The sequence below is a fragment of the Chiloscyllium punctatum genome, chromosome 21 (assembly GCF_047496795.1).
Source record: "Chiloscyllium punctatum isolate Juve2018m chromosome 21, sChiPun1.3, whole genome shotgun sequence".
NCBI classification, from domain to species: Eukaryota; Metazoa; Chordata; class Chondrichthyes; order Orectolobiformes; family Hemiscylliidae; genus Chiloscyllium; species Chiloscyllium punctatum.
The window spans coordinates 65,437,637-65,462,675 of NC_092759.1; positions in this window are offsets into that span (position 1 = coordinate 65,437,637).

Sequence of the window (25,039 nt, forward strand, 5' to 3'; positions counted from 1 at the left end):
ATTGAGGAAGCACCATTTCATTTACTGAGGAAGCACTCTCTGAGGTACTGATGGAGTACTTTCTGAGGTATTGAGGAAGCACTGTCTGAGATACTGAGGGAGTACTTTCTGAGATACTGAGGGTGCACTATCTGAGATATTGAGGAAGCACTATTTGATTTACTGAGGAAGAACTCTCTGAGGTACTGAGGGAGTACTTTCTGAGGTATTGAGGAAGCACTGTCTGAGATGCTGAGGGAGTACTTTCTGAGATACTGAGGGTGCACTATCTGAGGTATTGAGGAAGCACCATTTCATTTACTGAGGAAGCACTCTCTGAGGTACTGAGGGAGTACTTTCTGAGGTATTGAGGAAGCACTGTCTGACATACTGAGGGAGTACTTTCTGAGATACTGAGGGTGCACTATCTGAGGTATTGAGGAAGCACTATTTGATTTACTGAGGAAGCACTGTCTGAGGTACTGAGGAAGTACTTTCTGAGGTATTGAGCAAGCACTTCTGCGGTACTGAGGGAGCAAAATCTTAGGTATTGACGGAGCAATTTCTGCCGTATTGAGGAAGCAGTCTCTGAGGTACTGAGGGACCACTTTCTGAAGTATTGAGGAAGCACTGCCTGAGGTATTGAAGGAGCACTTTCTGAGGAATTGAGGAAGCACTTCCTGAGATATTGAGGGAGCATTATATGAGGTACTGAGGGAGAACTTTCAGAGGTATTGAGGGAGCACTTTCTGAGGATCTGAGGAAACAGTGTCTGAGGTATTCAATGAGTACTTTCTGAGGTATTGAGTGTGCACTTCCTGAGATATTGAGGGAGCATTATATGAGGTACTAAGGGAGAACTATCTGAGGTATTGAGTGAGCACTATTTGAGGTATTGGGAGCACTATCTGAGATATTGAGGGAGCACTTTCTGAGGTCCTGAGCGAGCACTTTCTGAGGTACTGAGGAAGCACATTCTGAGATATTGAGGCTGCACTATCAGAGGTATTGAGGGAGCACTTTCTGAGGCATTGAGGGAGCACTTTCTGAGGTCCTGAGCGAGCACTTTCTGAGGTACTGAGGAAGCACATTCTGAGATATTGAGGCTGCACTATCAGAGGTATTGAGGGAGCACTTTCTGAGGCATTGAGGGAGCACTTTCTGAGGTCCTGAGCGAGCACTTTCTGAGGTACTGAGGAAGCACATTCTGAGATATTGAGGCTGCACTCTCAGAGATATTGAGGGAGCACTTTCTGAGGCATTGAGGGAGCACTTTCTGAGGTCCTGAGCGAGCACTTTCTGAGGTACTGAGGAAGCACATTCTGAGATATTGAGGCTGCACTATCAGAGGTATTGAGGGAGCACTTTCTGAGGCATTGAGGGAGCACTAGCTGAGGTACTGAGGGAGCACTTTCTGACATATTGAGAAAGCACCATGTGAGTACAGAGGGAGTATTATTTGAGGTACTGAGGAAGCACTGCCTGAGGTATTGAAGGAGCACTTTCTGAGGAAATGAGGAAGCACTTCCTGAGATATTGAGGGAGCATTATATGAGGTACTGAGGGAGAACTTTCTGAGGTATTGAGGGAGCACTTTCTGAGGATCTGAGGAAAGAGTGTCTGAGGTATTCAATGAGCACTTTCTGAGTTATTGAGTGAGCACTTCCTGAGATATTGAGGGAGCATTATATGAGGTACTGAGGGAGAACTATCTGAGGTATTGAGTGAGCACTATTTGAGGTATTGGGAGCACTATCTGAGATATTGAGGGAGCAATTTCTGAGGTCCTGAGCGAGCACTTTCTGAGGTACTGAGGAAGCACATTCTGAGATATTGAGGCTGCACTATCAGAGGTATTGAGGGAGCACTTTCTGAGGCATTGAGGGAGCACTAGCTGAGGTACTGAGGGAGCACTTTCTGACGTATTGAGAAAGCACCATGTGTGTACAGAGGGTGTATTATTTGAGGTACTGAGGAAGCACTGTCTCAGGTACTGAGTGTGCACTATCTGAGGTATTGAGGGAGCAACTTCTGAGGTATTGAGGGAGCATTATCTGACGTACTGAGGGAGCACTTTCTGACGTATTGAGGAAGCACTGTTTGAGGTACTGAGGGAGCACTTTCTGAGGTATTGAAGAAGCACTATCTGATGTACTGAGGAAGAACTCTCTGAGATACTGAGGGAGCACTTTCTGAGGTATTAAGGAAGCACTACCTGAGGTAGTGAGGGAGCACTTTCTGAGGTTTGAGAGAGCACTTTCTGTGGTCCTGAGTGTGCACTATCTGAGGAATTGAGCGAGTACTTTCTGAGGGATTGAGGGAGCACTATTTGAGGTACTGAGGGGCCACTTTCTGACGTATTGAGGGTGCATCATCTGAGGTATTGACGAAGCAGTGTCTGATGTACTGAGGGAGCACTTTCTGAGGTACTGAGTGTGCACTATCTGAGGTATTGAGGGCCTCTGTCTGAGGCACTGAGGAAGCACTGTCTGAGGTACTGAGTGTGCACCATCTGAGGTATTGAGGGAGCATTTTCTGAGGTACTGAGTGTGCATTATCTGAGGTATTGAGGGACCACTGTCTGAGGTACTGAGGAAGCACTGTCTGAGGTACTGAGTGTGCACTATCTGAGGTATTGAGGGAGCTCTTTCTGAGGTATTGAAGGTGCACCTTCTGAGGGATTGAACGAGTGCTTTCTGAGGTATTGAGGGAGTACTATCTGAAGTAATGAGGAAGCACCATGTGAGTACTGAGGGAGCACTATTTGAGGTACTGAGGGAGCACGTTCTGACGTACTGAGGGAGCACTATTTGATCTATTGAGGGAGCACATTTTGAGCTATTGAGGGAGCACTGTCTGATGTACTGAGGAAGCACTGTATGAGGTACTGAGTGTGCACTATCTGACGTATTGAGGGGGCACTTTCTGAGGTATTGAGTGAGTAATTTCTGAGGTATTGAGTGAGCAGCATCAGACGTACTGAGCGAGCACTTTCTGACGTATTGAGGGAGTACTTTTTGAGTTATTCAGGAAGCACTGTCTGAGGTGCTGTGTTAGCACTATCTGAGGTACTGAGGGAGCACTTTCTGACATATAGAGGATGCACTTTCTGAGGTATTGAGTGAGCACTATCTGAGGTATTGAGGGAGCATTTTCTGAGGTATTGAGGGAGTACTATCTGAGGTATTGATGGAGCACTATCGAGGTACTGAGGAAGCAGTTTCTGAGGTATTGAGTGAGCACTTTCTGAGGCAATCAGGGAGCATTATCATAGGTATTGAGGGAGCACTTTCTGCAGGACTGCGGGAGCACCTTCTGAGCTACTTAGGAAGCACTATCTGAGGTACTGACGGTGCACTATGTGAGGTATTGCGAGAGCCTTTTCTGAGGTATTGAGGGAGTATTTTCTGAGGTACTGAGGAGCCCTTTCTGAGGTATTGAGGGAGTACTTTCTGAGGTATTGAGGGAGCACTTACTGAGGTACTGAGGGACGTACTATCTGACGTACTGAGGGAGCCCTTTCTGAGGTATTTTGTGTGCACAATCTGAGGAACTGAGGAAGCACTATCTGAGGTATTGAGGGAGTACCTTCTGAAGTACTGAGGGAGCACTTTCTGAGGTATTGAGTGAACACTTTCTGAGATATTGAGGGAGCATTACATGAGGTATTGATGGAGCACTTTCCGAGGTATTGAGGGAGCACTATCTTAGGTATGGGGGAGTACGATCTGATGTATTGAGGGAGCACGTTTTGAGGTATTGAGGGAGGACTTTCTGAGGAATTGAGGATGCACTATATGAAGTACTGAGGGAGCATTATCTGAGGTATTGAGGGAGCACTATCTGAGGTACTGAGGAAGCATTATCTGACATACTGAGGGAGCACTTTCTGTGGGCTGAGGAAGCACATTTTGAGGTATTGTGGGTGCACTATCTGAGGTATTGAGGGAGTACTTTGTGAGGTATTGAGTGAGCAATTACTGAGGTACTGAGGGAGTACTATCTGAGGTATTGGGGGAGCTCCTTCTGAGGTATTGAGTGAGTATTTTCGGAGGAATTGAGGAAGCACTATCTGAGGTACTGAGGGAGCATTTTCTGAGGTATTGAGGAAGCAATGTCTGAGGTATTGTGGAAGCACGTTCTGAGGTATTGAGGAAGCACTATCTGAGGTACTGAGGGAGCACTTTCTGAAATATTGAGGAAGCACTGTCTGAGGTACTGAGGGAGCAATTTCTGAGGTACTGAGTGTGCACTATCTGACGTATTGAGGGGCACCTTCTGAGGTAATGAGCAAGAAATTTCTGAGGTATTGAGGGAGCAGTATCTGACGTACTGAGGGGGCCTTTTCTGACGTATTGAGGGTGCACTATCTGAGGTATTGAGGAAGCAATGTCTGAGGTATTGTGGGAGCACGTTCTGAGGTATTGATAAAGCACCATCTGAGGTACTGAGGGAGCACTTTCTGACATATAGAGGTTGCATTTTCTAAGTTATTCAGTGAGCACTATCTGAGGGATTAAGGGAGCACTTTCTGAGGTATTGAGGGAGAACTATCTGTGGCAGTGATGGAGCACTATCTAGGTATTGAGGAAGCAGTTTCTGAGGTATTGAGTGAGCACTTTCTGAGGTAATGAGGGAGCATTATCAGAGGTATTGAGGGAACACATTCTGCAGTACTGCGGGAGCACCCTCTGAGGTACTTAGGAAGCACTATCTGAGGTACTAACGGTGCACTATGTGAGGTATTGAGGGAGCCTTTTCTGAGGTATTGAGAAAGCACTCAGAGGTACTGAGGGAGCACTCCGTGAGGTTTGGAGGGAGCACTTTCTGAGGTATTGAGCAAACACTATCTGATCTACTGTGGAAGCAATATCTCAGGTATTGAGGGCGCACTTTCTAAGGTATTGAGTGAGCATTATCTGAGGTAATGAGGGAGCACTTTCTGAGGCATTGAAGGAGTACTATCTGTGGCATTGATGGAGCACTATCTAGGTACTGAGGAAGCAGTTTCTGAGGTATTGAGTGAGCACTTTCTGAGGTAATGAGGGAGCATTATCAGAGGTATTGAGGGAGCACTTTCTGCAGTACTGCGGGAACACATTCTGAGCTACTTAGGAAGCACTATCTGAGGTACTGACGGTGCACTATGTGAGGTATTGAGAGAGCCTTTTCTGAGGTATTGAGGGAGCATTTTCTGAGGTACTGAGGGTGCACTATTTGAGGTACTGAGGGAGCCCTTTCTGAGGTATTGAGGGAGTACATTCTGAGGTACTGAGGGAGTACATTCTGAGGTATTGAGCAAGCACTATCTGAGGAACTGAGGGAACACTGTCTGAGGTCCTGAGGGAGCACTTTCTGACAGACAGAGAGAGCACTTTCTGACGTAGTGAGGGAGCACTATCTGAGAAATTGAGCAAGCACGTTCTGAGGTATTGAGGGAGAAATATCTGAGGTATTGAGGGAGCACATTTTTAGGTTTGAGGAAGCACTATTTGATTTACTGAGGAAGCACTCTCTGAGATACTGAGGGAGCACTTCCTGAGGTATTGAGAAAGCGCTATATGAGGTACTGAGGCAGCAATTTCTCAGGTATGGAGGGAGCACTTTCTGAGGTATTGACGACGCACTATCTGAGCTACTGAGGGAGCAGTGTCTCAGGTATTGAGGGAGCACTTTCTGAGGTATTGAGGAAGCACTATCTGATGTACAGTGGACGCACTCTCTGAGGCCCTTACGGAGCACATTCTAAGGTATTGAGGAAGCACGATCTGAGGTACTGAGGGAGCACCCTCTGAGGTATTGATGGTGATCTATCTGAGGTATTGAGGAACACTATCTGAGGTATTGGGGGAATACTTTCTGAGGTATTGAGGGAGCACTTTCTGAGGTACGAAAGGAGCTCTTTTTGAGGTATTGAGGGAGCACTATCTGAGGTATGGAGGGAGCACTCTCTGAGGTATTGAGCAAGCACTATTTGAGCTACTGAGGGAGCAATATCTCAGGTTTTGAGGGAGCACTTTCTGAGGTATTAAGGAGGCATTATCTGAGGTATGAAAGGAGCTCTTTTTGAGGTATTGAGGGAGCACTATCTGAGGTATGGAGGGAGCACTCTCTGAGGTATTGAGCAAGCACTATTTGAGCTACTGAGGGAGCAATATCTCAGGTTTTGAAGGAGCACTTTCTGAGGTATTAAGGAGGCATTATCTGAGGTATGGAGGGAGCACTATCTGAGATATTGAGGGAACACTTTCTGAGGTATTGAGGAAGCAATTTTCTGAAGTACTGAAGTTGCACTTTCTGAGGTATTGAGTGAACACTCTCTGAGATATTGAGGGAGCATTTTATGAGGTACTGAGGGACCACTTTCTGACATATTGAGGGAGAACTAGCGGAGGTATTAATGGAGCACTTTCTGAGGTATTGAGGAAGCGCTATCTGAGGTATTGAGGGAGCAATTTTTGAGGAACTGAAAAAGCGTGATCTGAGATATTGAGGGAGCACTATCTGAGGTATTGAGGGAGCGCTTTCTGAGGTAGTGAGGCAGCACTATCTGAGGGACCGTGGGAACATTATCTGAGATACTGCGGGAACGCCTTCTAAAGTACTGAGGAAGCACTATCTGAGGTACTGAAGAAGCATTATCTGACATACTGAGGGAGCATTATCTGAGGCACTGAGGGAGCACTTTCTGTGGTACTGAGGGTGAACTATCTGAGGTATTGAGGGAGCACTTTCTGAGGTACTGAGGGTGCATGATCTGAGGTATTCCGGGAGCACATTCTGAGGTATTGAGGGAGTACTTTCTGAGGTATTGGGGAAGCACTATCTGAGGTATTGAGGGAGCATTATCTCTGGTACTGAGGGAGCACTATCTGAGGTACTGAGGGAGCACTTTCTGAGGTAATGAGGGAGCATTATCAGAGGTATTGAGGAAGCGCTATCTGAGTTATTGAGGGAGTAATGTTTGAGGAACTGAAGAAGCGTGATCTGAGATATTGAGGGAGCACTATCTGAGGTAATGAGGAACTGCTTTCTGAAGTAGTGAGGAAGCACTATCTGAGGGACCATGGGAACATTATCTGAGATACTGAGGGAACGCTTTCTAAAGTACTGAGGAAGCACTATCTGAGGTACTGAGGGAACATTAACTGAGACACTGAGGGAACATTATCTGAGGTACTGAGGGAGCACTTTCTGAGGTACTGAGGAAGCACTATCTGAGGTACTGAGGGAACATTATCTGACATACTGAGGGAGCACTTTCTGAGATATTGAGGGAGCATTTTATGAGGTTCTGAGGGAGAACTATGAGGTATTGAGGGAGCACTATTTGAGGTATTGGGGAGCACTATCTGAGATATTGAGGGAGCACTTTCTGAGGTCTTAAGCGAGCACTTTCTGAGGTACTGAGGAAGCACATTCTTAGGTATTGAGACTGCACTATCTGAGGTAATGAGGGAGCACTTTCTGAGGCATTGAGGGAGCACTATCTGAGGTCCTGAGGAAGCACTACCTGCTGCATTGAGGCAGCACTTTCTGAGTTACTGAGGGAGCACTTTCTGAGGTATTGTGGTAGCATATTTGAGGTATTGAGGAAGCACAATATGTGTTATTGTGGGAGCACTTTCTGAGGAATTGAGGGAGCACTTTCTGAGGTATTGAGGGAGTACATTCTCAGGTATTGAGGAAGCACTATCTGATATACTGAGGAAGCACTTTCTGAGTTACTGAGGCAGCACATTCTGAAGTCTTGAGGGAACACTTTTTGAGGTACTGAAGAAGCACTATCTGAGGTATTGAGGGATCAATTTCTGAGGTATTGCGCAAGCATGATGTGAGGTACTGAGGGAATAATTTGTGACATATAGAGTGTGCACTTTCTAAGGTATTGAGGGAGCACTATCTGAGATATTATGCGAGCATTATCTAAAGTATTGAGGGAGCACTTTTTGAGGTAATGAGGGACCACTTTCTGAGGTATAGAGGGTGCACTATCTGAGTTGTTGAGGGAGCACTTTCTGAGGTCTCTCTTGTCGTCCCCGGTGTCTCTTGTCGTCCCCGGTGTCTCTCGCCCCGGTCTCTCCTCAAGGCCGGTCTCTCTCGCTCCCAGTTTCACTTGCCCCCAGTCTCTCTCGTCACCCCCGGTCTCTCTCACCCCCGGTCTCTCTTGCCCCCAGTCTCTCTCGCATCCAGTCTCTCTCATCAAGCCCTCTTTCTCACCCCACCCTCAGTCTCTCTCACCCCCGGTCTCTCTCGCCCCCGGTCTTTCTCGCCCCCAGTCTCCCTCACACCCCCCCCCGGTCTCTCTCGCACCCACCCGTCTCTCTCGCCTCCGGTCTCTCTCGTCATCCCCTCTCTCTTGAACCCAGTCTCCCCCTCTCGCCCCCTTTCCCTCTCGCCCCCACGGACTCTCTCGCCCCAGGTCTCTCTCGCCCCCGCGCTCACTCTTGCCCCCGGTCTCTCTCTCTCGCAACCGGTCTCTCTCTTGCCCCAGTCTCTCTCTCGCACCCGGTCTCTCTCTTGCCCCAGTCTCTCTCTCACCCCTGGTCTCTCATCGCCCCTGGTCTCTCTCGCCCCTCGTCTGTCTCGTCGCCTCCGGTCTCTCTCTTCCCTGGTCTCTTTTGCACCTGGTCTTTCTCGCCCCCATTCTCTCTCTCACCCCGGTCTCTCTCTCGCTACCGTTCTCTCTCTTACCCCCGATTTCTCTCTTGCCCCCAGTCTCTCTTTCGCCCCCGGTCTGTCTTGTCACTCCTGGTCTATCGTCACCCGCGGTCTCTCATCAACCCCGGTCTGCCTCGCTCCCGGTCTCCCTCGGCCTCAGTCTCTATCATCCCCGGTCTCTCTCCACCATTGGTCTCTCTCACCCCAGTCTCTCTTGTCGTCCCCGGTGTCTCTCGCCCCTGGTCACTCATTAAACCCGGTCTCTCTCGCTCCCAGTTTCTCTTGCCTCCGGTCTCTCTCGTCACCCCCCCGTCTCTCTTGCCTCTGATCTCTCTCGTTCCCGATCTTCAGGTGCCCCCAGTCTCTCTCGCCCCCCAGTCTCTCTCGCCCCCAGTCCCTCGTCACCCCCCCGGTCTCTCTCGTCACTTCCTCTCTCTCTTGCCCTCGGTATCTCTCATCGTCCCCGGTCTCTCTCATTCCCGGTCTCTCTCACTCCCGGTCTCTCTTTCTCCCGATCTCTCTCTCACATCCCGGTCTTTCTCACCCCACCAGGTCTCTCTTGATCCAAGACACTCTCGTCCCCGGCCTCTCTCGCCGTCCCTGGTCTCTCTTGCCCCCGGTCTCTCTCGTCGCCCACGGCCTCTCGCGTCCCCCCCCGGTCTCTCTTGCCCACGCCGTCTCTCTCTTGCCCCTGGTCTCTCTCTCTTGCACCCGGTCTCTCTATCACCCACGGTAGCTCCCCGCAGTCTCTCTTGTCACCCCTGGTCTCTCGACGCCCCCGGGCTCTCTTGCCTCCTGTCTGTCTGATCACCCCTGGTCTCTGTCTTGTCCACAGGCTCTCTCGCTCCCGGTCACTCGCCCCTCCCCCCCCCCCTGTTCTCTCGCCCCCCCCCCCCCCCCGCCCAGCCTCACCCGTTGCCCCTGGTCTCTCTCCTAGCTCCCAGTCTCTCTCTCTCACCCCCGGTCTCTCTTATCTCTCCCGGTCTCTCTTGCCCTTGGTCTCTCTCCCCCCTGGCCTCTCTCACCCCCCGGTCTCTCTCGTCGCCGTCACTCTCATGCCCCAGTCCCTCTCGCCCCCGGTCTCCCTTGTCGCCCCCGGTCTCTCTCATCAACCACCTCTCTCTCGTCAGGCCCGGTCTCTCGTTGCCCACGGTCTCTTGACCCCGGTCTCTCTCGTACCCGGTCTCTCGCTACCTCCCCAGTCTCGCCCCCAATCTCTCTCTTGCCGCGTTCTCTCTCGCCCCCGGTCTCTCTTGACCCCGGTTTCTTTCGTCACCCCCTCTCTCGTCGTCCCTGATCTCTCTCGCTCCCAGTCTCTCTCACCCCCGGTCTCTCTTACCCCCGGCCTCTCTCGCATCCAGTCTCTCTCATCAAGCCCTCTCTCTCACCCCACCCCCAGTCTCTGATTCGCCCCCTGGTCTCTCTCATGCCCAGACTCTCTCGTCGTCCCCGGTCTCTCTCGCTCCCGGTCTCTCTCACCCCCGGTCTCTCTCGCCCCCGGTCTTTCTTGCCCCCAGTCTCTCTCACACCCTCCCCGGTCTCTCTCGCACCCACCCGTCTCTCTCGCCTCCGGTCTCTCTCGTCATCCCCTCTCTCTTGAACCCAGTCTCCCTCTCTCGCTCCCTTTCCCTCTCGCCCCCCCGGTCTCTCTCGCCCCAGGTCTCTCTCGCCCCCGCGTTCACTCTTGCCCCCGGTCTCTCTCTCTCACACCCAGTCTCTCTCTTGCCCCAGTCTCTCTTCTCGCACCTGGTCTCTCTCTTGCCCCGGTCTCTCTCTCGCCCCTGGTCTCTCTCTCTCTCGCACATGGTCTCTCTATCGCCCCCGGTCACTCTTGTCCACAGTCTCTCTTGTCACCCCTGGTCTCTCGTCGCCCCCGGGCACTCTCGCCCCTCCGTCTCTCTCATCGACCCCGGTCTCTCATTGCCCCTGGTCTCTCTCGCCCCTGTTCTCTCTCACACCCCGGTCTCTCTCACCCCACCAGGTCTCTCTTGATCCAAGACACTCTCGTCCCCGGCCTCTCTCGCCGTCCCTGGTCTCTCTTGCCCCCAGTCTCTCTCGTCGCCCACGGCCTCTCACGTCCCCCCCCTAGTCTCTCTTGGCCATGCCGTCTCTCTCTTGCCCCTGGTCTCTCTCTCTTGCACCCGGTCTCTCTATCGCCCACGGTCTCTCCCCGCAGTCTCTCTTGTCACCCCTGGCCTCTCGACGCCCCCGGGTTCTCTCGCCTCCTGTCTGTCTGATCACCCCTGGTCTCTCTCTCGTCCACAGGCTCTCTCGCCCCCGGTCTCTCGCCCCTTCCACCCCCGGGTCTCTCGCCACCCCCCCTCCACCGGTCTCTCTCGAGCCGCTCTATCTCTTCGCCCCCGGCATCTCTTGCTCCTGTTCTCTCATCGCCCCTGGTCTCTCTCTCGGTCCCGGTATATCTTGCCCCCGGCCTCTCCCGTTGCCCCTGGTCTCTCGCCTAGCTCCCAGTCTCTCTCTCTCACCCCCCGGTCTCTCGCCTAGCTCCCAGTCTCTCTCTCTCACCCCCCGGTCTCTCTTATCTCTCCAGGACTCTCTTGCCCGCGGTCTCTCTCGCCCCTGGCCTCTCTCACCCCCCCGGTCGCTCTCGTCGCCGTCACACTTATGCCCAGGTCTCTCTCGCTCCCGGTCTCTCTCACCCCCGGTCTCTCTCGCCCCCGGTCTTTCTCGCCCCCAGTCTCTCTCTCACCCTCTCCGGTCTCTCTCGCACCCACCCGTCTCTCTCGCCTCCGGTCTCTCTCGTCATCCCCTCTCTCTTGAACCCAGTCTCCCTCTCTCGCTCCCTTTCCCTCTCGCCCCCCCGGTCTCTCTCGCCCCAGGTCTCTCTCGCCCCCGCGTTCACTCTTGCCCCCGGTCTCTCTCTCTCGCACCCAGTCTCTCTCTTGCCCCAGTCTCTCTTCTCGCACCTGGTCTCTCTCTTGCCCCGGTCTCTCTCTCGCCCCTGGTCTCTCTCTCTCTCGCACATGGTCTCTCTATCGCCCCCGGTCACTCTTGCCCGCAGTCTCTCTTGTCACCCCTGGTCTCTCGTCGCCCCCGGGCACTCACGCCCCTCCGTCTCTCTCATCGACCCCGGTCTCTCATCGCCCCTGGTCTCTCTCGCCCCTGTTCTCTCTCACACCCCGGTCTCTCTCACCCCACTAGGTCTCTCTTGATCCAAGACACTCTCGTCCCCGGTTTCTCTCGCCGTCCCCGGTCTCTCTTGCCCACGGTCTCTCTCGTTGCCCACGGCCTCTCGCGTCCCCCCCCCCCCCGGTCTCTCTTGGCCATGCCGTCTCTCTCTTGTCCCTGGTCTCTCTCTCTTGCACCCGGTCTCTCTATCACCCACGGTCTCTCCCCGCAGTCTCTCTTGTCACCCCTGGTCTCTCGACGCCCCCGGGCTTTCTCACCTCCTGTCTGTCACATCACCCCTGGTCTCTCTCTCGTCCACAGGTTCTCTCGCCCCCGGTCTCTCGCCCCCTCCCACCCCGGGTCTCTCGCCACCCCCCCATCCGGTCTGTCTCGACCCGCTCTATCTCTTCGCCCCCGGCCTCTCTTGCTCCTGTTCTCTCATCGCCCCTGGTCTCTCTCTCGGTCCCGGTATATCTTGCCCCCGGCCTCTCCCGTTGCCCCTGGTCTCTCTCCTAGCTCCCAGTCTCTCTCTCTCACCCCCGGTCTCTCTTATCTCTCCCAGTCTCTCTTGCCCGCGGTCTCTCTCGCCCCTGGCCTCTCTCACCCCCCCGGTCGCTCTCGTCGCCGTCACACTTATGCCCAGGTCTCTCTCGCTCCCGGTCTCTCTCACCCCCGGTCTCTCTCGCCCCCGGTCTTTCTCGCCCCCAGTCTCTCTCTCACCCTCCCCGGTCTCTCTCGCACCCACCCGTCTCTCTCGCCTCCGGTCTCTCTCGTCATCCCCTCTCTCTTGAACCCAGTCTCCCTCTCTCGCTCCCTTTCCCTCTCGCCCCCCCGGTCTCTCTCGCCCCAGGTCTCTCTCGCCCCCGCGTTCACTCTTGCCCCCGGTCTCTCTCTCTCGCACCCAGTCTCTCTCTTGCCCCAGTCTCTCTTCTCGCACCTGGTCTCTCTCTTGCCCCGGTCTCTCTCTCGCCCCTGGTCTCTCTCTCTCTCGCACATGGTCTCTCTATCGCCCCCGGTCACTCTTGCCCGCAGTCTCTCTTGTCACCCCTGGTCTCTCGTCGCCCCCGGGCACTCACGCCCCTCCGTCTCTCTCATCGACCCCGGTCTCTCATCGCCCCTGGTCTCTCTCGCCCCTGTTCTCTCTCACACCCCGGTCTCTCTCACCCCACTAGGTCTCTCTTGATCCAAGACACTCTCGTCCCCGGTTTCTCTCGCCGTCCCCGGTCTCTCTTGCCCACGGTCTCTCTCGTTGCCCACGGCCTCTCGCGTCCCCCCCCCCCGGTCTCTCTTGGCCATGCCGTCTCTCTCTTGTCCCTGGTCTCTCTCTCTTGCACCCGGTCTCTCTATCACCCACGGTCTCTCCCCGCAGTCTCTCTTGTCACCCCTGGTCTCTCGACGCCCCCGGGCTTTCTCACCTCCTGTCTGTCACATCACCCCTGGTCTCTCTCTCGTCCACAGGTTCTCTCGCCCCCGGTCTCTCGCCCCCTCCCACCCCGGGTCTCTCGCCACCCCCCCATCCGGTCTGTCTCGACCCGCTCTATCTCTTCGCCCCCGGCCTCTCTTGCTCCTGTTCTCTCATCGCCCCTGGTCTCTCTCTCGGTCCCGGTATATCTTGCCCCCGGCCTCTCCCGTTGCCCCTGGTCTCTCTCCTAGCTCCCAGTCTCTCTCTCTCACCCCCGGTCTCTCTTATCTCTCCCAGTCTCTCTTGCCCGCGGTCTCTCTCGCCCCTGGCCTCTCTCACCCCCCGGTCGCTCTCGTCGCCGTCACACTCATGCCCCGGTCTCTCTCGTTCCCGGTCTCTCTTGTCGCCCCCGGTCTCTCTCGTCAACCCCCTCTCTCTCGTCAGGCCCAGTCTCTCGTTGCCCCCGGTCTCTTGCCCCCAGTCTCTCTCGTACCCGGTCTCTCGCAACCTCCCCGGTCTCGCCCCCGATCTCTCTCTTGCCCCTGTTCTCTCTCACCCCCGGTCTCTCCCCCCCCGGTCTCTCTTGACTCCGGTTTCTCTCGTCACCCCCTCTCTCATCGTCCCTGATCTCTCTTGCTCCCAGTCTCTCTCACCCCCGGTCTCTCTTGCCCCCGGTCTCGCTCGCATCCAGTCTCTCTCATCAAGCCCTCTTTCTCACCCCACCCCCAGTCTCTGATTCGCCCCCTGGTCTCGCTCATGCCCGCACTCTCTCGTCGTCCCCGGTCTCTCTCGCTCCCGGTCTCTCTCACCCCCGGTCTCTCTCGCCCCCGGTCTTTCTCGCCCCCAGTCTCTCTCACACACCCCCCCGGTCTCTCTCGCACCCACCCGTCTCTCTCGCCTCCGGTCTCTCTCGTCATCCCCTCTCTCTTGAACCCAGTCTCCCTCTCTCGCCCCCTTTCCCTCTCGCCCCCAACGGTCTCTCTCGCCCCAGGTCTCTCTCGCCCCCGCGCTCACTCTTGCCCCCGGTCACTCTCTCTCGCAACCGGTCTCTCTCTTGCCCCAGTCTCTCTCTTGCACCCGGTCTCTCTCTTGCCCCGGTCTCTCTCTCACCCCTGGTCTCTCGTCGCCCCCGGACACTCTCGCCCCTCCGTCTCTCTCATCGACCCCGGTCTTTCATCGTCCCTGGTCTCTCTCACTCGCCCCTGGTCTCTCATCGTCCCTGGTCTCTCTCACTCGCCCCTGGTCTCTCATCGCCCCTGGTCTCTCTCGCCCCTCGTCTGTCTCGTCGCCTCCGGTCTCTCTCTTCCCTGGTCTCTTTTGCACCTGGTCTTTCTCGCCCCCAATCTCTCTCTCACCCCCGGTCTCTCTCTCGCTACCGTTCTCTCTCTTGCCCCCGGTTTCTCTCTTGCCCCCAGTCTCTCTTTCGCCCCCGGTCTGTCTTGTCACACCTGGTCTATCGTCACCCGCGGTCTCTCATCAACCCCGGTCTGCCTCGCTCCCGGTCTCCCTCGGCCTCAGTCTCTATCATCCCCGGTCTCTCTCCACCATTGGTCTCTCTCGCCCCCAGTCTCTCTTGTCGTCCCCGGTGTCTATCGCCCCTGGTCACTCATTAAACCCGGTCTCTCTCGCTCCCAGTTTCTCTTGCCTCCGGTCTCTCTCGTCACCCCCGTCTCTCTTGCCTCTGATCTCTCTCGTTCCCGATCTCTCAGGTGCCCCCAGTCTCTCTCGCCCCCCAGTCTCTCTCGCCCCCAGTCCCTCGTCACCCCCCCGGTCTCTCTCGTCACTTCCTCTCTCTCTCGCACTCGGTATCTCTCATCGTCCCCGGTCTCTCTCATTCCCGGTCTCTCTCACTCCCGGTCTCTCTTTCTCCCGGTCTCTCTCTCACAGCCTGGTCTCTGTCACCCCACCAGGTCTCTCTTGATCCAAGACACTCTCGTCCCCGGCCTCTCTCGTCGTCCCCGGTCTCTCTTGCCCCCGGTCTCTCTCGTCGCCCACGGCCTCTCGCGTCCCCCCACGGTCTCTCTTGCCCACGCCGTCTCTCTCTTGCCCCTGGTCTCTCTCTCTTGCACCCGGTCTCTCTATCGCCCACGGTAGCTCCCCGCAGTCTCTCTTGTCACCCCTGGTCTCTCGACGCCCCCGGGCTCTCTCGCCTCCTGTCTGTCTGATCACCCCTGGTCTCTGTCTCGTCCACAGGCTCTCTCGCTCCCGGTCTCTCGCCCCTCCCCCCCCCGGGTCTCTCGCCCCCCCCTCTCGGCCTCACCCGTTGCCCCTGGTCTCTCTCCTAGCTCCCAGTCTCTCTCTCTCACCCCCGGTCTCTCTTATCTCTCCCGGTCTCTCTTGCCCTCGGTCTCTCTCCCCCCTGGCCTCTCTCACCCCCCGGTCTCTCTCGTCGCCGTCACTCTCATGCCCCAGTCCCTCTCGCCCCCGGTCTCTCTCGTCAACCACCTCTCTCTCGTCAGGCCCGGTCTCTCGTTGCCCACGGTCTCTTGGCCCCGGTCTCTCTCGTACCCGGTCTCTCGCTACCTCCCCGGTCTCGCCCCCAATCTCTCTCTTGCCCCGTTCTCTCTCGCCCCCGGTCTCTCACCCCCCGGTCTCTCTTGACCCCGGTTTCTCTCGTCACCCCCTCTCTCGTCGTCCCTGATCTCTCTCGCTACCGGTCTCTCTCACCCCCGGTCTCTCTCACCCCCGGTCTCTCTCGCATCCAGTCTCTCATCAAGCCCTCTCTCTCACCCCACCCCCAGTCTCTGTCTCACCCCCTGGTCTCTCTCATGCCGGGACTCTCTCGTCGTCCCCGGTCTCTCTCGCGCCCGGTCTCTCACACCCCCGGTCTCTCTCGCCCCCGGTCTTTCTCGCCCCCAGTCTCTCTCACACCTCCCCCCCCGGTCTCTCTCGCACCCACCCGTCTCTCTCTCCTCCGGTCTCTCTCGTCATCCCCTCTCTCTTGAACCCAGTCTCCCTCTCTCGCTCCCTTTCCCTCTCGCCCTCCCGGTCTCTCTCGCCCCAGGTCTCTCTCGCCCCCGTGCTCACTCTTGCCCCTGGTCTCTCTCTCTCGCACCCGGTCTCTCTCTTGCCCTGGACTCTCTCTCGCCCCTGGTCTCTCTCTCTCTCGCACATGGTCTCTCTATCGCCCCCGGTCACTCTTGCCCGCAGTCTCTCCTGTCACCCCTGGTCTCTCGTCGCCCCCGGGCACTATCGCCCCTCCGTCTCTCTCATCGACCCCAGTCTCTCATCGCCCCTGGTCTCTCTCGCCCCTGTTCTCTCTCATCACCCCCGGTCTCTCTCATCACCCCCGGTCTCTCTATCGCCCCTAGTTTCTCGCCCGTTGCCCCCGGTCTTTCTCCTAGCTCCCGGTCTCTCTTGCCCTCTATCTCTCTCGCCCCTCGCTCTCTGTGGTCCTCTGGTTTCCCTCGCACCTGGACTCTCTCGCCTTCCCCGGTTGCTCGTCACCCACTCTCTCTCTCGTCCCCGGTTTCTCTCGCCCCAGTATCTGTTGTCACCCCAGTCTCTCTCGCACCTGGACTCTCTCCCACCCCCCAGCCTCTGATGTCATCCCCGGTCTCTCTTATCTCTCCCGGTCTCTCTCGTCACCGGTCACTCTCGCCACCCCCCCCCAGTCTCCCTCGTCTCCACCGGTCCCTCTTGCCCCGGTCTCCCAAGTCACCCCATCTCACTCGTTGCCCCCGGTCTGTCACATCCCCGGTCTCCCTCATCACCCCGTCTCTCTCGCCCCCAGTCTCCCTCGTCGCCCCCAGTCTGTCTCATCCCCGGTCTGTCTCGCCCCCGGGCACCCTCATCACCCCTTCTCTCTCGCCCCCAGTCTCTCTCACCTCCGGTCTCTCTCACCCCTGGTTTCTTTCGTCGTCCCCGGTCTGTCTCGCCCCGTCTTCCTCGTCACCTTCAGTCTCTCTCGTCACCCCTGGTCTCTCTCACCTCCGGTCTCTCTCGATCCCCTGTCTCTCTCGCCGCCCCCGGTCTATCTCTCGCCCCCAGTCTCTCTCACAAACCCGTCTCTCTTGTTCCCCCCACCTTCGGTCTCTCTCACCCCCTCTCTCTCGCCGCCGGTCTTTTGTCGCCCCCGGTCTCTCTCTCACCCCGGGTCTCTCTCGTTGATCCCGGTCTCTCTCGACCACCATGTCTCTTTTCGCCACCAGCCTCTCTCGCTCTTGGTCTCTCATCACCCCGGTCTCTCACCCGCGGTCTCTCTTGCCCCCGATCTCTCATTTGCGCCCAGACTCTCTCTCGCCCCCAGTCTCTCTCGCTTCTCGGCCTCTCTCGTCCCCGGTCACTCTCACCCCCGGTCTTTCTCACCCCCGGTCTCTCTCTCGCTCCCGGTCACTCTCACCCCCAGCTTTCTCACCCCCGGCCTCTCTCGCCCCCGGTCTCTCATCACCCACGTTCTCTCTCGCCCACAGTCTTTCTTGCCCCTGGTGAGTACCATCACCCCCTGTCTCTTTCTCACCCGGTCTCTCTCGCTTCTCGGTCTCTCTCTTGCCCCCAGTCTCTCTCTCGCCGTCCCCGGTCTCTCTAGCCCCCCAGTCTCTCTCGCAAACCTGTCTCTCACTCCCCAGTCTCTCTCTCGTCCCTGGTCACTCTCACCCCCGGTCTTTCTCACTCCCGGTTTCTCGTCACCCCCAGTGTCTCACCCCCGGTATCTCTCGCCACCGTCTCTCTTTGCCCCCGGTCTCTCCCTCTTGCCCACGGTCTCTCTCACCCCCGGTCTCTCTTGTTACCCCCTCTCTCTTTCGCCCCAGAAGTCTCTCTTTTCCCCGGTCCCTCTCACCCTCAGTCTATCTCACCCACAGTCACTCTTGTCGCCTCCAGTCTCTCGTCACCCCCAGTGTCTCGCCCCCGGTCTCTCTCTCGTCCCCAGTCACTCTCGCCCCCGGTCTCTGTTGAAACCACTTTATCTTGCCCCCAATCTCTCTCGTCGCCCCTGGTGTCGCTCGGCTCCCCCTGTCTCTCGCCCCAGGTCTCTCTCACCCCATGTCTCTTTCGCGACCCAGTCTCTCTCGCCCCTGATCTCTCTTGCCCCACCGGTCTATCTCACCATCCCCCCGTTCTCTCTTCACCCCCGATCTCTCTCTCTCTCGCCCCCGTTATCTCTCACTCCCGTTCTCTCTCGTCACCCCCTCCCTCTCACCCCCGGTCTCTTTCTCGCCCCCGTCTCACTCTCGTCCCCTGTCTCGCTGGACCGCGGTCTCCCTGTTGCCCCCCTGTCTCTCTCGCCCGTGATCTCTCTCATCATCCCCAGTCTCTCGTCACCCCTGGGTCTCTCTCCACCCCAATCTCTCTTGCACCCAGTGTCTTTTGCCTCCCTGGTCTCTCTCGCCACTGGTCTCTCTCGCCTCCCCTGGTCTCTCTTGCCTCCCATGGTCTCTCTCACCTCCCCTGGACTCTCTTGCCTCCCCTGGTCTCTCTTGCCTTCCCTGGACTCTCTTCCCACCCCTGGTCTCTTGCCTCCCGGTCTCTCTTCACCCCCGGTCTCTATTGTTGCCCCTGGTCTCTCGTCACTCCTGGTCGCTTGTCACCCCAGGGTCTCTCTCACCCCCAGTCTCTCGTCACCCCCAGTCACCATCTCGCCACGGTCTCACTTACGCTCCTGGTCTGTCTTGTAGCCCCAGTCTCACTTGTCAACCCCTCTCGCTCGCCCCCGGTCTCTCATCACCCCCGTTCTCTTGCGCCCCGGTTGCTCTCAACCTCCCCTTGTCTCTCGTCACTCCTGGTCTCTCTCGCCTCCGGTCTCTCACACCCCCGCTCTCTCAGGCGCCCCCGGTCTCTCTCGTCCCCAGTTTCTCTCACACACCCGGTCTCCCTTATCACTCCCGGCCTATCTCGTCGCCTTCAGTCTCTCTCGCCCCCATTCTCTCTTAGCCCCCGGTCTCTCATCGCCCCCGGTCTCTCTCACCACAAGTCTCTCACGTCACCCCCAGTCTCTCGCCCCCGATCTCTCTCACCCCCGGTCTCGCTCTCACCCCCGGTCTCACTCTCACCCCTGGTCTCTCTCACCCCCAGTCTCTCTCTCACCCCCATCTCTGTCTCGCCTCCAGTATCTCTCTCACCCCCGGTCTCTCTCTTGTCCCTGGTCTCTATCTCACCCCCGGTCTCTATCTCAACCCCCATCTCTCTCTAACCCCCATCTCTTTCTCGCCCCCGATATCTCTCTCACCCCCGGTCTCTCTCTCGCCCCCGGTCTCTCTCTCAGCCCCGGTCTCTCTTTCACCCTCAGTCTCAATCTCACCCCCGGTCTCTCTCTCACCCCCGTCTCTCTCGCCGCACCCAGTCTCTCTCGCAGCCCCCGGTCTCTCTTGTCCCCGGTCACTCTCGCCGCCCCCGGTCTCTCTCACCCCCGGTCTGTCTTGTCCCCTGTCTCTCTCACCGCCCCCGGTCACTCTCACCCCCGGTCTCTCTCTCACCCCCGGTCTCTCTCTCACCCCTGGTCTCTCTCACCCCCGGTCTCTTTCTCGCCCCTGGTCTCTCTTTAACCCCGCCGGTCTCTCTCTTTGCCCCCCGGAGCTCTCTCGACCCCAGTCTCTCTCTTTGCCCCCCCGGTCTCTCTCTTTGCCCCCCCGTGTCTCTCTCGCCACCGGTCTCTCTCTTTGCCCCCCCCGGTCTCCCTCGCCCTCTGTCTCTCTCTTTGGTCCACCCCCGGTCTCTCTCGCCCCGGTCTCTCGCTTCCCAGTCTCTCTCGTCACACCCTCTCGGTTGTCCCCAGTTTCTCTTGCCCCTGGTCTCTCTCTTGTCCCCGGTCTCTCTCTCCCCTGGTATCTCTCACCCCCGGTCTCTCTCTTTTCCCTGGACTCTCTCTCGCCCCTGGTCTCTCTCACCCCCCGGTCTCTCTCGTCGTCCCCGGTCTCTCTCGCTCCCGGTCTCTCTCACCCCCGGTCTCTCTCGCCCCCGGTGTTTCTCGCCCCCAGTCTCTCTCACACCCCCCCCCCCGGTCTCTCTCGCACCCACCCGTCTCTCTCTCCTCCGGTCTCTCTCGTCATCCCCTCTCTCTTGAACCCAGTCTCCCTCTCTCGCTCCCTTTCAGTCTCGCCCACCCGGTCTCTCTCGCCCCAGGTCTCTCTCGCCCCCGCGCTCACTCTTGCCCCCAGTCTCTCTCTCTCACACCCGGTCTCTCTCTTGCCCCAGTCTCTCTCTCGCACCCGGTCTCTCTCTTGCCCTGGTCTCTCTCTCGCCCCTGGTCTCTCTCTCTCTCGCACATGGTCTCTCTATCGCCCCCGGTCACTCTTGCCCGCAGTCTCTCCTGTCACCCCTGGTCTCTCGTCGCCCCCGGGCACTATCGTCCCTCCGTCTCTCTCATCGATCCCGGTCTCTCATCGCCCCTGGTCTCTCTCGCCCCTGTTCTCTCTCATCACCCCCGGTCTCTCTCATCACCCCCGGTCTCTCTCTCGCCCCTAGTTTCTCGCCCGTTGCCCCCGGTCTCTCTCCTAGCCCCCGGTCTCTCTTGCCCTCTATCTCTCTCGCGCCTCGCTCTCTGTGGTCCTCTGGTTTCCCTCGCACCTGGACTCTCTCGCCTCCCCCGGTTGCTCGTCACCCACTCTCTCTCTCGTCCCCGGTTTCTCTCGCCCCAGTATCTGTTGTCATCCCAGTCTCTCTCGCACCTGGACTCTCTCCCACCCCCCAGCCTCTGATGTCATCCCCGGTCTCTCTTATCTCTCCCGGTCTCTCTCGTCGCCGGTCACTCTCGCCACCACCCCCCCTGTCTCCCTCGTCTCCCCCGGTCCCTCTTGCCCCCGGTCTCCCTCGTCACCCCGTCTCACTCGTTGCCCCCGGTCTATCACATCCCCGGTCTCCCTCATCACCCCGTCTCTCTCGCCCCCAGTCTCCCTTGTCGCCCCCAGTCTGTCTCATCCCCGGTCTCTCTCGCCCCCGGGCACCCTCATCACCCCTTCTCTCTCGCCCCCAGTCTCTCTCACCCCTGGTTTCTTTCGTCGTCCCCGGTCTGTCTCGCCCCGTCTTCCTCGTCACCTTCAGTCTCTCTCGTCACCCCTGGTCTATCTCGCCTCCGGTCTCTCACACCCCCGCTCTCTCAGGCGACCCCGGTCTCTCTCGTCCCCAGTTTCTCTCACACACCCGGTCTCCCTTATCACTCCAGGCCTATCTCGTCGCCATCGGTCTCTCTCGCCCCCATTCTCTCTTATCCCCCGGTCTCTCAACGCCCCCGGTCTCTCTCGCCACAAGTCTCTCACGTCACCCCCAGTCTCTCGCCCCCGATCTCTCTCACCCCCGGTCTCTGTCTCACCCCTGGTCTCTCTCACCCCCGGTCTCTCTCTCACCCCCGGTCTCACTCTCACCCCTGGTCTCTCTCACCCCCGGTCTCTCTCTCACCCCCATCTCTGTCTCGCCCCCGGTCTCTCTCTCACCCCCTGTCTCTATCTCAGCCCCGCTCTCTCTAACCCCCATCTCTTTCTCGCCCCCGATATCTCTCTCACCCCCGGTCTCTCTCTCGCCCCCGGTCTCTCTCTCGCCCCCGGTCTCTCTCTCGCCCCCGGTCTCTCTCACCCCCGGTCTCTCTCTCACCCCCGGTATGTCTCTCACCGCCGGTATCTCTCTCACCCCCGTCTCTCTCTCACACCCGGTCTCTCTCGCCCCCAGTCTCTCTCTCATCCCCGTTCTCTCTGTCACCCCCGGTGTCTCTCTTACCCCCGGTATCTCTGTCACCCCTATCTCTCTCTCACCCCCGGTCTCTCTCTCACCCCCGTTATCTCTCTCACCTCCGGTCTCTCTCACCCCCGGTAAGTCTCTCACCCCCATCTCTCACTCACCCACGATCTCTCTCATCCCCGGTTTCTCTCACCCCCGGGCTCTCTCACCCCCGATATTTCTCTCACCCCCATCTCTCTCTCACCTCTGGTCTCTCTCTCACCCCCGGTATCTCTCTCACCCCTGGTCTCTCTCACCCCCGGTATCTCTCTCACCCCCGGTATCTCTCTCACCCCCGTTCTCTCTCTCGACCCTGGTCTCTCTCTCGCCCCCGGTCTCTCTCACCCCCGGTCTCTCGCCCCCGGTCTCTCTCACCCCCGGTCTCTCTTGTCCGCAGTCTCTCTCACTGCCCCTGTTCTCTCTCTTGCCCCCAGTCTCCCTTGCCGTCCCCAGTCTCTCTTGTTACCCCCGGTCTCTCTTGCACCCCGTATCTCTCGCCGCCGGTCTCAATGGCCCGGGTCTCTATCGCCCCCGGTTTCTCTTGTCGCCCCCTGTCTCTATCACTGCCCCCAGTCTCTCTCATCCCCAGTCTCTCTCGCCACCACCGGTCTCTTACGCTGCCCCCTGTCTCTCTTGACCCTGGTCTCTCTCTTTGCCCGCTCCCGGTCTCTCTTGCCCCCGGTCTCTCTCTTGCCCCCCCCCCAGTCTCTCTGCCCCCTGTCTCTCTCTTTCCCCCCCCCCCGGCGCTCTCTTTGTACCACACACCCCCGGTCTCTCTCGCCTCCAGTCTCTCTCGCTGCCACTGGTCTCTCTCTTTGCCCCTCCCGGTCTCTCTCGCGCCCCGTCTCTCTCTTTGCCCTCTGGTCTCTCTCTTTCGCCCCCAGTCTCTCACTTTGCCCTCCCGGTCTCTCTCATCCCCGGTCTCTCTCTTTGCCCCCCCAGTTTTTCTGTTTGCCCCCACGGTCCCTCTCAACCCCAGTTTCTCTCGCCACCCCAGTCTCTCTCACACCCGGTCTCTCTCGCCACCCCCCAGTCTCTCTCACCCCTGGTCTCTCTCTTTCCCCCCCGCGGTCTCTCTAGCCACCCCCGGTCTCTCTCGCCGCCCTCGGTCTGTCTCGCCACCGTTCTCTCTCTTTGCCCCCCCCCCCGGTCTCTCTCGCCACCGGTCTCTCTATTTGCCCCCAACGGGTCTCTCTCGCTCCCGCTATCTCTCTTTGCCCCCCCCGGTCTCTCTCGCCCGCTGTCTCTCTCTCGCCCCCAGTCTCTCTCGCTGCCCCCAGTCTCTCTCGCCCCCGGTCTCTCACTTTGCCCCCCCGTGGCTCACTTTACCCCGGTCTCTCTCTTTGCCCCCCGCCGGTCTCTCTCGCCATCCCCGGTCTCTCTCGCCGCCCTTGGTCTCTCTCGCCCCCGGTCTCTCTCTTTGCCCCCCCGGGGCTCTCTCGACCCCAGTCTCTCTCTTTGCTCCCCCGGTCTCACTCTTTTCCCCCTCGTGTCTCTCTCACCCCCGGTCTCTCTATTTTCCCACACCCCCCGGTCTCCCTCGCCCTCTGTCTCTCTCTTTGGTTCCCCCCCCCCAGTCTCTCTCGCCCTGGTCTCTCGCTTCCCAGTCTCTCTCGTCACACCCGCTCTCTTGTCCCCAGTTTCTCTTGCCCCTGGTCTCTCTCTCGCTCCCGGTCTCTCTCTCGCCCCCGGTCTCTCTCACCCCCGGTCTCTCGCCCCTGGTCTCTCTCACCCCCAGTATCTCTCTCGCCCCTGGTCTCTCTCACCCCCGGTCTCTCTCTCTCACCCCCAGTCTCTCTCTCGTCCCCAGTATCTCTCTCACCCCCGGTATCTCTCTCTCGCCCGTGGTATCTCTCTCACCCACGGTCTCTCTCTCTGAACCCCGGTCTCTCTTTCGCCCCCGGTATCTCTGTCACCCCCAGTCTCTCTCTCATCCCCGGTCTGTCTTGTTGCCTGTCTCTATCAACCCCCGGTCTCTCGTCGGCCCTGGTCACTCATCACCCCTGGTCTCACGCCCATGGTCTCTCTCATCCCTGGTCTGTCTCGCACCCCCTCCCCAGTCTGTGTCCCCCTCCGCCCAGTCTCTCTTCGCCCTGGTCTCTCTCGCCCCCGGTCTGTCTCATCGCCCCCAGTCTCTCTCGCCACCCGGTCTCTCTCGTCCCCCACTCTCTCTCGCCTCCGGGCTGTCTCGCCCCAGGTCTCTCACCCCCTGGTCTCTATCTCCCCCGATCTCACTCGTACCCCCCAGTTCTCTCTCGCCCCATTATCACCTCCGGTCTCGCCCATAGTCTCCCTGGCCCCCGGTCTCTCTCGTCACTCCCTCTCTCCCGCTTCCGTTATCTCTCTCACCCCCGGTCTCTCTCTCACCCCCGGTCTCTCTCACCCCCGGTCGCTCTCTCACCTCCGGTCTCTCTCTCTCACCCCTGGTCTCTCTCACCCCCGGTCTCTCTCACCCCCGGTCTCTCTCACACCCGGTCTCTCTCTCACTTCCGGTCGCTCTCTCACCCCTGGTCTCTCTCACCCCCGGTCTCTTTCTCGTCCCTGGTCTCTGTTTAACCCCGCCGGTCTCTCTCGCCATCCCCGGTCTCTCTCGCCGCCCGCGGTCTCTCTCACTCCCGGTCTGTCTCTTTGCCCCTCCAGTGCTCTCTCGACCCCAGTCTCGCTCTTTGCCCCCCCTGGTCTCGCTCTTTGCCCCCTCATGTCTCTCTCGCCCCCGGTCTCTCTCTTTGCCCCCCGCCGGTCTCTCTCGCAATCCCCGGTCTCTCTCGCCGCCCTCGGTCTCTCTCGCCACCGGTCTCGCTCTTTGCCCCCCCGTGTCTCTCTCGCCACCGGTCTCTCTCTTTGCCCCCCCCGGTCTCCCTCGCCCTCTGTCTCTCTCCTTGGTCCACCCCCGGTCTCTCTCGCCCCGGTCTCTCGCTTCCCAGTCTCTCTCGTCACACCCTCTCTGTTGTCCCCAGTTTCTCTTGCCCCTGGTCTCTCTCTCGCCCCCGGTCTCTCTCTCCCCTGGTATCTCTCACTCCCAGTCTCTCTCTCGCCCCCGGTATCTCTCTCACCCCCGGTCTCTCTCTCATCCCCGGTCTGTCTTGTTGCCTGTCTCTATCAACCCCCAGTCTCTCGTCAGCCCTGGTCACTCATCACCCCTGGTCTCACGCCCATGGTCTCTCTCATCCCTGGTCTGTCTCGCACCCCCTCCCCAGTCTCTGTCCCCCTCCGTCCAGTCTCTCT